The 12,560-nt window shown below is 47.4% G+C and overlaps 1 pseudogene; it reads left to right on the top strand.

Annotated features, from left to right (window-relative positions):
* The first annotated feature begins 687 nt into the window (after positions 1-687).
* LOC104565998 (uncharacterized protein KIAA1958 pseudogene) lies at positions 688-8,182 on the top strand (annotated as a pseudogene).
* Positions 8,183-12,560: the final 4,378 nt, after the last annotated feature.

Genomic DNA, 12,560 nt, shown 5'->3' with positions numbered 1-12,560 from the left:
ACAGGACAAGGTGAAACTGTGTGGATAGCAATAGTGCTTAAAGATAGTCCCTAGCATGAGCAGGTAGGTGCTGAGGAGAAGGGCTGCTGATAGCTGTGAGGCAGTTAACTCCATGATAGGAAGTTCACCCACATTCGGAAGGAGATTCCTGCACGTGGTGCTGGGTGAGGAGTGCCCACAGACATCCATGGAGGCTCAAGGGTGGCCAGATGCTGCTCTGGTGCATGGGGCTGCCCAAGGAATCTGTTTGCAGGTCAGGTGTCCCCCGTGCTCTGAAATGGACATCTAAGCTTTGCTTCGACCGCAGCCTTTCACCTCCTGCACCTCTGGTCTTTCACGTGCTGGAAAACAGATTCATGACATGGTTGTAAAACAAGGGTCTCTGGGACGTCAGACTGCTCAGGGTGCAGGTCCTCCAGAGTGTGCAGGTCCTCCAGAGCGTGCAGACCCGATCGGACAGTGACGCCCGTGTGTGCAGGACGTGCTGACGGGGACACTGGGAGTTCCTCTGAGCTCACCTCCCGGCAGCCAGGCTGCTCGCAGCATCAAACCCCCGTGCTGTCTTTGAACAACAGTGTGACCTGCCTGGGGTCCGTGACATGTGTCAGTGGTCTGGCATGAGCTGACAACAAAAATATGCAAAGCCCACAGGGAGCACACATTTGGATGACTTAAGAACATCCAGACATGACAGAGATTGTTATTTTTCGTATTTACGGTAGGTGCTTTGTAATTAGGATGTTTGCTTCCTCAGAGAGGGGACGAATACAGTCGCTGGCTTCTCTGGTCATGGAGATGGCAACTGCTGATCTGCAGGGTGAAGAGCAGCAGGACCTGCGTGAGGATCTGTCTTTGCTTTCAGGGGTTAGGAAGAACATAGAGGTTTACAGAGAAATCAGATTGGAGAACTCACCGGTTCTGATGGTATCTCAGTAAGCCTGTTTGGCAATCTCCTTTATTCTCCTACAAAACACACACACAGTACAACTGCTGACCCTAGCATGGAGCAGAGCACTGGGTGTCTAGACACTTGGAAAGTGCCTTTAAACATAAAAGTTCTGGCATGAGGTTCCCCACAAACTATCAGATAACAGCACAGCTTTCTGGATAGATGCCGGGTATGTGCATGTTTTGGCAAGCAATAACAAACGTAAGTATTTTTTTCTCTTCCATACGATAAATCATTTCAATGATAGTAATTTGGAAAGAAGGTTCTGTGCCTGTACAGGTGGCCATTTCATGCAATTCTACAAGTTTCTGTAAGAACTGTTAACATTGCTGAAGTGCCATCAGGCGAATCAAACACAAACATGACTTTCAAAGGAACCATTTATTGTTACTGAAGCATTCAAGTGTTCTATTTTCACAGAATCACAGAATGGCTGAGATTGGAAGGGACCTCTAGAGACCATCTAGTCCAACCCCCTGCTCCAGCAGGGACACCCAGAGCACGTGGCACAGGGTGGCATCCAGGCGGGTTTGGAAGATCTCCAGAGAAGGAGACTCCACAGCCTCTCTGGGCAGCCTGTTCCAGGGCTCTGTCACCCTCACAGGAAAGAAGTTCTTCCTCACATGGAGATGGAACTGCCTGTGTTTCAACTGACACTCATTACCCCTTGTCCTGTCACTGGCCACCATCGAGAAGAGTTTGGCCCCATCCCCCCTACATTCTCCCCTCAGGTACTTATTGATCAGATCTCCTCTCAGTCTTCTCTTCTCCAGACTAACCAGGCCCAGCTTGTATAGTCTTTCCTCATGCGCAAATGCTCCAGTCCCTTAATCATCTTCACGGCTCTCCGCTGCACCGTCTCTAGAAGCTCAATGTCCTTCTTGTACTGTGGGGTCCAGACCTGCACCCAATACTCCAGGTGCGGCCTCACCAGAGCTGAGCAGAGGGGCAGGATCACCTCCCTCAACCTGCTGGCAACGCTCCTCCTGATGCGGCCAGGATCCCATTGGCCTTCTTGGCCATGAGGGCGCATTGCTGCCTCCTGGTTAACTTGGTGTCAACCAGGACTCCCAGATCCCTCTCTGTGGAGCTGCTTTCCAGTGGGGCTACCCCTAATCTGTCCTGGTGCCTGGGGTTATTCCTGCCCAGGGGCAGGACCCTGCACTTGTCCTTGTTGAATCTCATGAGGTTCCTCTCTGCCCAACTCTCCATCCTGTCCAGGTTTTCGCATGCATAGTGCGCATTCTCTAAAAAACATTGTTTGAAAATAAGCCCTTGAATAAGCTCCAGAAAGACAGAGGCAAAAGTCATACTAGAGGGTGAGACAGCAAGACTCAGAGAGACTCAGGTGCAAGAGTTCATCTGTGTTGGTCACTCATGTCGTATCTGCAATGCTGCCAAGTCAGAATATTCTTGCTTTCACAGAACCTTGTGAATTACACACAAAATTGCTGTCTCATGAGGCTTAATCCAAAAGGATCGATGTGATTATAAATCAGAGTACCTGTTCTTCCAGCTGCAATATTTGTAAGGCCGTCTGGAAATGAGATGTATATTCCTGGACACGTGATGTTTTTCTAAATACTGCTTGAGAAATGCTCCCAGTGCGAATCCCTGTCGTGCTCAGTGAGTGTGTAGGTTTTGTCAGTGTCTCCTGACAGTGGCCCCAAACCTCTACCACATCCTGCAGGAGGGTTTGGGCACCATTTGTGGTGAGCAGGAGATGACCTGGCTGCTGCTGGGCAATGCCAGGTGAGGAGCAGGGTGGTTTGGTCCCAGTGCTGAGGTGTGATGGATGCAGGAGGGGTCCCGTGCATTGGTGAGCTTCTGAACCAAGGTCCCAACCGTTAGCAGAACAACTTTGCTAGACTGAATAGCATGAATTATTTTCTCCCGGAAAACAGGACAAAAGAAGGTAAATATTCATTTTGTGGATAAAAAAAAAAAAAAAGAAGCAAGGGAGATCCATTTCCCTGAAGGAGTGAAATATAATTCCAACTCCAGTGCTCTGATGATAAAAAACACCCTTATACACCGGTCATTTCAATGTCATTGTTTTATTTTATCTTTAATTGTGCCAAGTCTCCTTTATTATAAGTATCAGAGCTGCACACTGATCAGAGAAGCCGTTGCTTTCTGAGCTGGCTATAGTTTCCAGCTATAGTTACAATTTAAAATGTTTTGAATATTTTTTAAGTAAGGGCAAAGTGTCTAATGAGAATTAAAATAGCAGTGTGATGTAATGGGCATCACCAAGCACCAGATACGAAATGTCCCTTCACGACCATCTGCCTATTCTGCTCTGGTCTGGTTCACTGTCTCAGGTCAGGACTGGGGCAACACTAATGACAAGATGTTACTGTTATCACTAGCAAGTAGTAGAGGTCAGCCTGAACCAGAATCCCACAGCTTGAAACTCTGAAATTTTGACAAATCAAGGACTATGACTTAACAGCATGTGAAAAGTTGTGCCTTGGAGAGGTAGGAGCACTGTCTGACAAGTCTGTCTTCTGCTGCTGATCCATGAATCATCCTGACAATACTCTGATTAGGGCAACATAGCTTTCAAACCTAGGCCTGTCAGAAATTAAGTACCTGTGGGACTAATTCCCACAGGTGACCCTCAACGAGGTTGGCTTGGTGCATTCTGTTTTCCAGAGGAGTTTCTTTTGTAGGATTAGGATTTTACCCACAGTACTCTTGATTTTCCAGAGAGCTCTTCATGCTTTCAGAAGGAAATTCAGCAGAGAGAGTGTGTGAAACCACTGAGCAAAGGAACTTCCATCCAGTTTATGCTCCATTACTTTGTTAGGTAGTTGCATGTTCTGCAGCAAGACCCCCTGAGCTCAGAACAGAGCAAGGCAGGTGCTAGATGATACAAAGAGCGGCCACCAGAATAAAAGCATAGGCCAAGGAGAGTCATTCACCTTGAACAGTTTGCAAACACAGGCCCTTTTAGAAAGAAAGAAAAAAAGACTTTCAGCCTACCTTTCAGTTCCAAAGACAACCCTTTTCAGCTCTGCAGAGAGGGGCCTGGGTGTCATGGTGGACGACAAGTTGACCATGAGGCAGCAGGGTGCCCTTGTGGCCAAGAAGGCCAATGGGATCCTGGGCTGCATTAAGAAGAGCGTCTCCAGCAGGTCGAGGGAGGTGATCCTGCCCCTCTACTCAGCCCTGGTGAGGCCACATCTGGAGTACTGTGTCCAGTTCTGGGCTCCACAGTACAAGAGGGATGTGGAGCTTCTGGAGAGAGTCCAGCGCAGGGCCACAAGGATGATCAGGGGCCTGGAACATCTGCCCTATGAGGAGAGGCTGAGGGAGCTGGGCCTGTTCAGCCTGGAGAAGAGAAGGCTGAGAGGGGATCTAATCAGTGTATATAAATACCTCAAGGGAGGCAGTGAGGAGGATGGTGCTGGCCTCTTTTCAGTGGTGGCCACTGACAGAACTAGATGTAATGGCCACAAACTGAAGCACCAAAAGTTCCACAGGAACTTAAGGAAAAAATTCTTAATCATGATGGCGACAGAGTGCTGGAACAGGCTGCCCAGAGACGTGGAGTCTCCTTCTCTGGAGATCTTCCAAACCCGCTTGGACGCAGCCCTGTGCCACGTGCTCTAGGTGACCCTGCGTGTGCAGGGGGGTTGGACTAGATGATCTGTAAAGGTCCCTTCCAACTTCAACCATTCTGCGATTCTGTGTTTCTTTTCTGTGCTGTTGTGTTTGGAAGGAAGGAGTCCCCTTGCATCTTACACATTTTGACCTCTGCTTGGTCTCAGTGCTTTCCATCCTAGAAAAGCAGTTTTCAGTCTATTCCACTCTTCAGTGGGTGGCCTTGGATGAGCTTGCATGGTAGCTTGGGCTGTTTAGATGCGCCCTCTGCATCGTGTGCTTTTCACAGCAGTCTTTCTTGGATTCCTAAGGAGGAGACTGTGGGTTTTCAAGGGACTACAGATTACATATTGAGGGCCCTCATTCTAGAGCTGGCCAGGTCCCACTGGGTCAAACAGCAAGTTTATGTCATTAGCCATTGCGTAAAGTATCCACTGATCTTTCTTGCTTTTGTTTGCAGTGGATTCTTCAGACAGATTTATTAAGTTCCTTCTGTTTACTGTTTAAGCACCTAACGCTGCAGCGACAGAACCTTGTCCTAACTTGCAGAGTTCTTACCATATCTCTAGGGCTGCAGAAACTCTTGTCTATGGCTGCAGAGCTGAAGGTTAGTGGGAGAAGCCCAGCAGCCCCCTCCTCCTGAGGGCGCCCTGCTGCCTGCTGAGCTGAGCGGGCAGCCCTTGGTGAGCACCCCGTCAGAGCTGACATGCCTCGGGCTGCTGAATCCCTTGGCTTTGGGCCAGTGAAAGATACACTTATAGTATAGTGGCTCTCATAAAATTATAAGTATAGTGGCTCTCATAAAATTATAGCAGTACCATAAAGATGTATTACTCTTTCATAAGTGACATTAAGTGTCTGAACGTCTACAAGAACGTGGACAATCATCACCACTCCTCTTTCAGTTCCTGCCTGTGAGGCTGATGTTGTTCTTTAAAGAAATGCACACCACCTATCTCCACCTAGCTCATAACACTCATTTTGTTCCTCAGTAAAGTAAAGCATTCCCTGTTACTCCTTTGCGATTACCTGCTGTGTGTGGCAGTAAATTTTTAGCCCAGCGACAGCTTCAGGGTGACTCCACATCGGTCCCTTCTACCGCATCTGACATTTCAAAGGACAAACTTGTGGGAAGTCTTCATGAGGATCCTCTATGTCATCTTTCTTACAATTCCCACCCTATGTGAACAACTCCAGGTTGTTCTTAGCCAAATTTAATATGTTGCCAGATCAAGCTGTTTTTATTCCCCCTTTTTATTTTTGTTTTCTAGCATACTCAGCTAAGCTCAACAAGTTTCCTGTCTTTAATTTTGAAGACGAGCTCAAGTACCTCTGTATCAGTGCTGTGAGCCCCAACACCACCAAGACTACCCTCCATGCTCTCCACATGTGGAGGCACTGGTGCAAAGGACTCAGGGAATACATGGGCATCACCAAAGTCAGAAAATTTAGCTTGTTCAGAGGTTGAAGCGAGCCCACCTTGTCAAATTAAGTTATCATAAAGTTTGGAGAAATAGCATTGAAAAGAGATGGAATTTCAGTCTTCTTCAGGCTCTCATGGCTTCTGGGATCTTCCAAGTTTCTCTTTTAAAGCAATAATCTTTCCTAATTTACTACTTATTGTCTTTATCATTGACCCAGCAGCTTGGACACTGAAGGTGATACAAGAGATTTCTGAGTATTTAAAACTTTTAGGCGACTTTGTCCTCACACTGCCATGTGACCTGATTTCCTGTTGTTACCTCAACAATGCAGCATTTGTGTGTCATAGACATGACATCCAGCCCAAGACTCAGCCGCTGCAATTCCAAGTGTCTAAGGACTTCCAAAACGAACTCCCAGCAAAATCAATTTACTCTTCAAAGCAAGAACTCCATCTGAGGCCCCCATCCACAAAAGTGGAGAGCTCTACTCGCATTTTTTAGACTAGCTTTCTTTGTTAGGTTGACCTAATTTTTTGTTATTGTTGTTTTTTGTGGTTTTTTTTTTTTTTGAGAAGAATAAACTGTGAATAAGTGTGGCCGACACAAAACTCCCATAAGACTCCCAAGTTCTTCCCAGGCGTTGGTGGCCGAGGTCAGGGCCCCTCACTGCAGGTGCCTGTGCCATGGGATGGCTGCTGAGGTGCTGCGCTCCATGCTGTGCATCCTGCTTTTGTAGAGCTCCTTCCAGGAACCTTGTGCCTGCAGGTCAGCCCGGTGCTCACGCAATAGTGACATCTCATGGCCCAGAGAAGCACTGGGATCCCACAGAGAAAATGCTGGGGGGTTTCTCTCTCTCCTTCTCTCCCTTCCTCTATTTTTTTTTCCTCTATGTTTCTTAATTCTCATATTCAAGAAATCAAAGGCAACGTTGTCTCTGTTTTCTTCCTATGACTTCAAGCACCTCATTATGATCAGCTTAACTCTCCACTTTAATTAAGAGATTATGAAGATTATTAGTACATGTCAGTGCAAAGTAGGACTGGAGAGTTTCCATGACAAGAACATTACTGGAAAAGTACGGAGCTTGAGGCTCCTGTTGTATGTCAGACATTTGCACACAGCGACACCTCAGCACTGAAACCACCCACCTCAAGAGGGTCAACAACTCAGCTGCTTTCTCTGAGTCCCTGCTGGCAGCCAGTGAGACAGGTCTGCTCAGACAGGGCTGAACACGAAGCGTCTTCCCAAGGCTCTAAGGCTGCACAAGCCCTATTTCTGGGGAGGCCTGGAGGTCCGCAGCAGGTTTCTCCACACAGAACATGGAGAAATCTTACAAGTGCATCTTCCACACCTTCCGTGTGTCTCCTCGCACACCAGTGCATTGGCACACCTTTTGTTTCCCTCTTGCTCTAGATCCCGGCTGTGAAGCTGAATGAACTCCTGGAGGATTTCTATCTCACTGTGAAGAAAATGGATGGATCAGATTTTCTGGCCACATCGCTCCATGCTATCCGCTGGGGCCTGGGCAGGATCCTGAGCAACTCAGTGGGTTTCTCCATCGTCAGCAGCACATTCAGCTCCTCCACCAGCAAGCTCAAGCAGAAGTCTGGGGTCCTCAGCACGGCTTGCACGGCTGGTGCTGCTCCCGCAACGTCGTCTGCCTTCCCCTGTGTGACCAGGAGGAGACGTAGGGGACGGGGTCCTGGAGACAGCAGCCCTGTGGCCTGGCTCTCCACAGTGGTGAAACATGACAGCCAGTGCCTGAAGATGTGAATGCCGCAGGAGCGTGCGGACCTGATGAGTGGTGACATCGAATTACTCAAAGACTCCCCAAACAGGCCTTTTTTTTTTTTTCCCAGAATGGATAGTGTGACGCGAGGAAAGAGGCTGAGCACAAATAAAGTGTGTCATGGCCAGACATACCCCGAGCACTCAAGAGGCCCCAACCTCTGCCCTTACTGCACTCCCTACAGGTGCCTGCACGCGCATGGGGACACGTCTCCGGGGCTCGACCTGCCTGCCCGCAAGGAGCAGAGCAGCAACGGGGACGTGGGGCATGAGGAGCAGAGGATGGAGCTCCGCTCCCTCCACGTGGCCGTCCCCAGTCTGGCAAAGAAAGTGAAACCGGAGCGCAGAAGTTTTACTTTTGCCTCCTTCACCCAGGATTCCTCAGGTTGGCCCTCCTAACTCCTTCCAGTAACTGTGTCCTCCAGCTGCTCGCAGCAAACATGTCTAACATGGTACAGAGTGCCACTGAGCTCCAGAGGGTATTTCAGCATCCCCAGCTATTGAGCAAAAGCCTGCTGTTTGCCGGGATCCTCACTGCAGATGCTGTTACTGATGAAATGAACACTACGAGGATATCTCCAGATGTGAGCTCATAAACACGTGATTGAGAGGTCATACTGCAGCACACGCAGGCACGCTACAGGAGTAAGGAATGCAGAGAAACATGGTGCCTTCTCACACACGTGCTTTCAAGGACTGGCTGAGAAAATGATTTCCCACTAGCCTCAGTGTGCTGTGAGGAAGGTGAGTTGCTTTTGAACAGCAGCATCAAAAAGTGGAAAGAAAGGGAATTACATACTTGCTGAAGAGGACCACACGTGCTGCTTTTTTATTACTGGATTAATATAACTTGGTTGTGGAAAGATGGGGCTGGTCCTGATGAAAAGTAAGGTTGTGGCAGCTTTCCACGGGTAGCTAGGAGGCAGTGATGTTCACTGCTCTCTCCTGCAGCTTTTCCAAGCTCATGTGATGGTAACGGGGACAGGAGCTTCTGCTTGAATGATTTATTTCAGAGAAGCACATGGGGCAGAATATAACATACTGTGGGAATTGCTTCCAGAAGGAGTATGCTGTTCCTCATTACTTTCCCTTGTTTCACTGATGATGGGGCATTCCCTGATTAAAAATATCCATAAGTATGGACTGAGCCCTGCAGAGCAAACCACCAGTGAAGAGTGTGAAAAGCAGAGTCTGAGCTGAGACTGAGTTAACTGGTGTTTGAAAGAGACTTGACTACCTCAAAGTATCATTCTCAGATCAGATCAGATGGGATCAGTGTGGACAACTATCCAAGACCTATTCCTCAGAGGTGCTGGCCTCCTGGAGCGCTTTATTCAGTCCTCGACCCAAACAGTGCCATGGCAATAAGAACCATGTCTGTAACTCAGTGGCACCCCTCTGCTTTTGCATATTCTGTCTTTAACAGTCAGTATACATCCTAGGAAAGCATCTGGCTTACATCCAATACTCCCAATGGGAAAACAATTTCTTCTACAAGTTTTGCAAATAACTGAGTACTCCATATGAGAAAACTGAGCAAATCCCCAGGTATGGAAGGTGCCATAAGTCCTCAGATGGGCTTTGAGTTATCCTGTTCATGGTCCTTTCTTGTTCTTGCAGATACCTTTGAGCAAATGCTCACAGTGCTTCTGGATACCCTGAGGTTTTTATAGGGACATAAAGTCAGTGAAATGAGAAAAAAATATTACTAAGTGCTTCCAGAAGAAAAAAAAAAAGTCTTGATTTTGTCTGTCATTTTCCTTTGTCTGATGCTCCTGTGTTTGGTAATTTGATGTCTCTTCTCACACTTGCTCGTTTGGAAATAAAGGCAGTATCACCTTTGCAAACTGTCAGCTGCCAGAGTATTTCTGAAATCCTAGCAGGCTCCTTGCAAAGGAAAAACATTCCTCACCCAGTCCTAGCAGATGTGGTGCTGGTAGATTTTCTCTGAAATCTCGCCTGAGATGTCCTAAAATGTGAGTAAGATACGGAGTGGCACAGGAGTTATTTCTATAAATGGGATTAATTTTCTGCAATTCTCAGAGGAGCTCAACTGAAACAAAGAATGCTAACACAGGCCATAATAGCCTATTTCAAACATAAAGGGCTCAAACTCTGCCCTACTTTTGGTTAACTCCAACATCTAACAGCCAAACTGCACCGTACACAAGTTAAACCACAGGCCCAGAGGAGGCAGCTCGGGTGAGGGCGCAGCGCAGTCGTCTCCAGATGGTGCCTCACGAATCAGGGCTCATCGCTGGCTCCGCGGGCGCTGCAGGCATCGCGACCCCTCTGCGCCCTTCCCCGCCTGTAAAACTGAAGGCTGGAACAGGAACTTGGTCTGCCTCCACTGAAGTCCTGCTTTAAACAACAAAATAGACTCTGAAGACACAAAAGACTTTAGTCTGCGTATACCTGTTAACAGTGAAACGTTTTTGCACACTGAATGAAACTGTCAACCACTAATCCGAATATATAAATAACTACACAAAATTTGAGAGTGACAAAGGCTTTCAAGCTTGTGATTTGAGCTTTTAAATAATCGGTGCAATTCTTAGGATAAAAATAAGGTAAAGTTTGAACAACTGATGTGAAATGCCAGAAGTAGCATCTGCTGACGCTGAAGCCCTTAGCTCAGAGATCTCAGTGAGAACAGACCGAATGCCACGAAACCACCCTTCATAATTCAGAACCGGCATGAACCTGGCAGAGCAGAATAGCTAGCGAGAACAGGGGACGTTTCCTCACTAGCTGTTAAGCATATTTTTGTAAAGATTCCCACCATACTAATTATGTTTTCAACACTCAGTGAATGTGATCTGCTAAACCTGTATTGAGGAGAAGAGTTAAAACTCGTTTCCTGGTGGAGGTATGGCATGATGTGCCTCGAATCTGCCAACAGCAAGAAGCAGCTAACGAGGACAGAGTGCTCTACGCACCGTAAAAAAGTCTGGGATAAGATTTTTTAAATTCCAGCAAATGGAAAAAACTCATCGGAGCAGAGTTTTAACCCAACGGCATGCGAAATCTTTTTAACCTAGTGTCTTTACCGTAGTTGTAGAAAGCTCGGTGAAGTAAATTTTAGCTCAAGATTTCCTACAGCCTAGTGCTCCTGAGCACAAGAATTACGAACGATTTCCAGACACAAGGGTGTGATCTGCGGATGCCAGGGGGTTTTCCCCTCCCTGAGGTGAATGGTTATGCAGACGTGCAAAGCCCTGCGCGGCAGCACCTCAGGTGGGCACCGAGAACCCTCTGCCGCCTCCTCCAGAGCTGCCTGGACACACAACACCCAGCCCAGCCCTGCTCATCTCCGAGCTGCTCCTGGAGGATCCCTGGGCCTCTGGCCATTCCCAGGGACACGGGGAGTCACTGTGGATTCGGAGAAGTGGCACAGTGTAGTGACCCTGTCTTTCGGAAGGATGTGGGATTTGAAGCTCATTTGACAGCCGGTGCTGGCCAGCTGCAATTCCCATCTGCTTCCTCGGGCACTGTTGTCATTTTGAACATACCGTAAGGCAGATGGAGGGTGAAGGAACATCTCCTGGGTGAGGTATCCATCCCTAGCAGTGCTTCCTGCTGGTGAACACACCAAGCAAGCCCTGTTTCCACTGTACCACAGCCCTTAAGGGACAGCTGAGACAGTCACTGCCTCGAATGAGAGCCTGTGAGCGCATGGGCCACCTTCTAGGCATGTTCCCTCCTTGCAGCCCTTGTGATCAGTGCCTGCAGTTGCAAATACAACAATAAGCCACATAATCTTTCACTAGTTCCAACTTCTCTGTTACCTGGTTGATGATTAATGCCTTCCTCTTCTTTTCAAGGACACTCGGAGAAAGCCTGGCCTCCTTATAGACTTTTTATATATATAAAAAAAAAAAATCACTGTGCTCTTACCACTCTGCTCAGAAGCAGGAGTAACAACCACCTCCAACCTTTAAGGGACATAGCCAGGCTCACAGGCTTGTCGAAACACCTGGCTCACAGGGGACTTCTCAGCATGAGCAGAATTCCAATAAATTCACAGGGATCACAGGTTAGAGCTGGCTTGTCTCAAACTGGCACAGGCAGGTGGAGGGATATGGCTATTTTAACTAATATATATTTAAGCAAGCAGCAAGTTCCTGCAAGTGACATCACCTCAGGTAGAATTTATTTCCACTAATGAAAGTTTTATGGGACATTTCATATCCTGATGTAAGGTGCAAATGATTTCAGATATAACTGATTAGTTTTATACAACACTCCTAAGAGATCAAGGGTATAACAATTCTAAAAGCCGGAGACTAAAAAACAGAATAAACCCCATGAAGACTCTTTTCAGCAGGTTATGCTGCTTGTGTTAAAGCTGAATGGAGGTAAGATGAGTGACTTTGTTATCTGAATGCGGAAAATGAGTATGTGGAGGGCAATCTTGTTTAGTGGAACAGCAGCGAGCTAACAAGAAACTCAAACAATATTTTTCGTGTCTCAGTTTCTTGACAGACTGTAATTGTGTCAGTCACTTAGCACCTGAGTCCTCTGTCCATCTTTTATACGTCTTACTTAAGTATATAGGTCCCCCAATACTGGAAATAACTAAGTTCCACAAACCTGCAGGTTTCTTCATGGAAATCCTGCTCTATCAAGCCCAGCCTGATGGGATCACGGCCTATAACCATAATGCAATGAACTGCAGGGAAAAAAGCATTTGACAATTAATTTTGTAGTTGTAGAAGCTGTAGTTGTGCAGTGGCAGCATGCGGAGTGTCCATATCCCACCAGGGCCACCGCATGGGCTAATGCCATGG

This window comes from Tinamus guttatus, unplaced genomic scaffold, assembly GCF_059628265.1.
Source record: "Tinamus guttatus ecotype Peru unplaced genomic scaffold, ASM5962826v1 Tinamus_guttatus_pri_ptg000596l, whole genome shotgun sequence".
Taxonomy (NCBI): domain Eukaryota; kingdom Metazoa; phylum Chordata; class Aves; order Tinamiformes; family Tinamidae; genus Tinamus; species Tinamus guttatus.
This window is presented reverse-complemented; position numbering and strand designations above follow the sequence as displayed.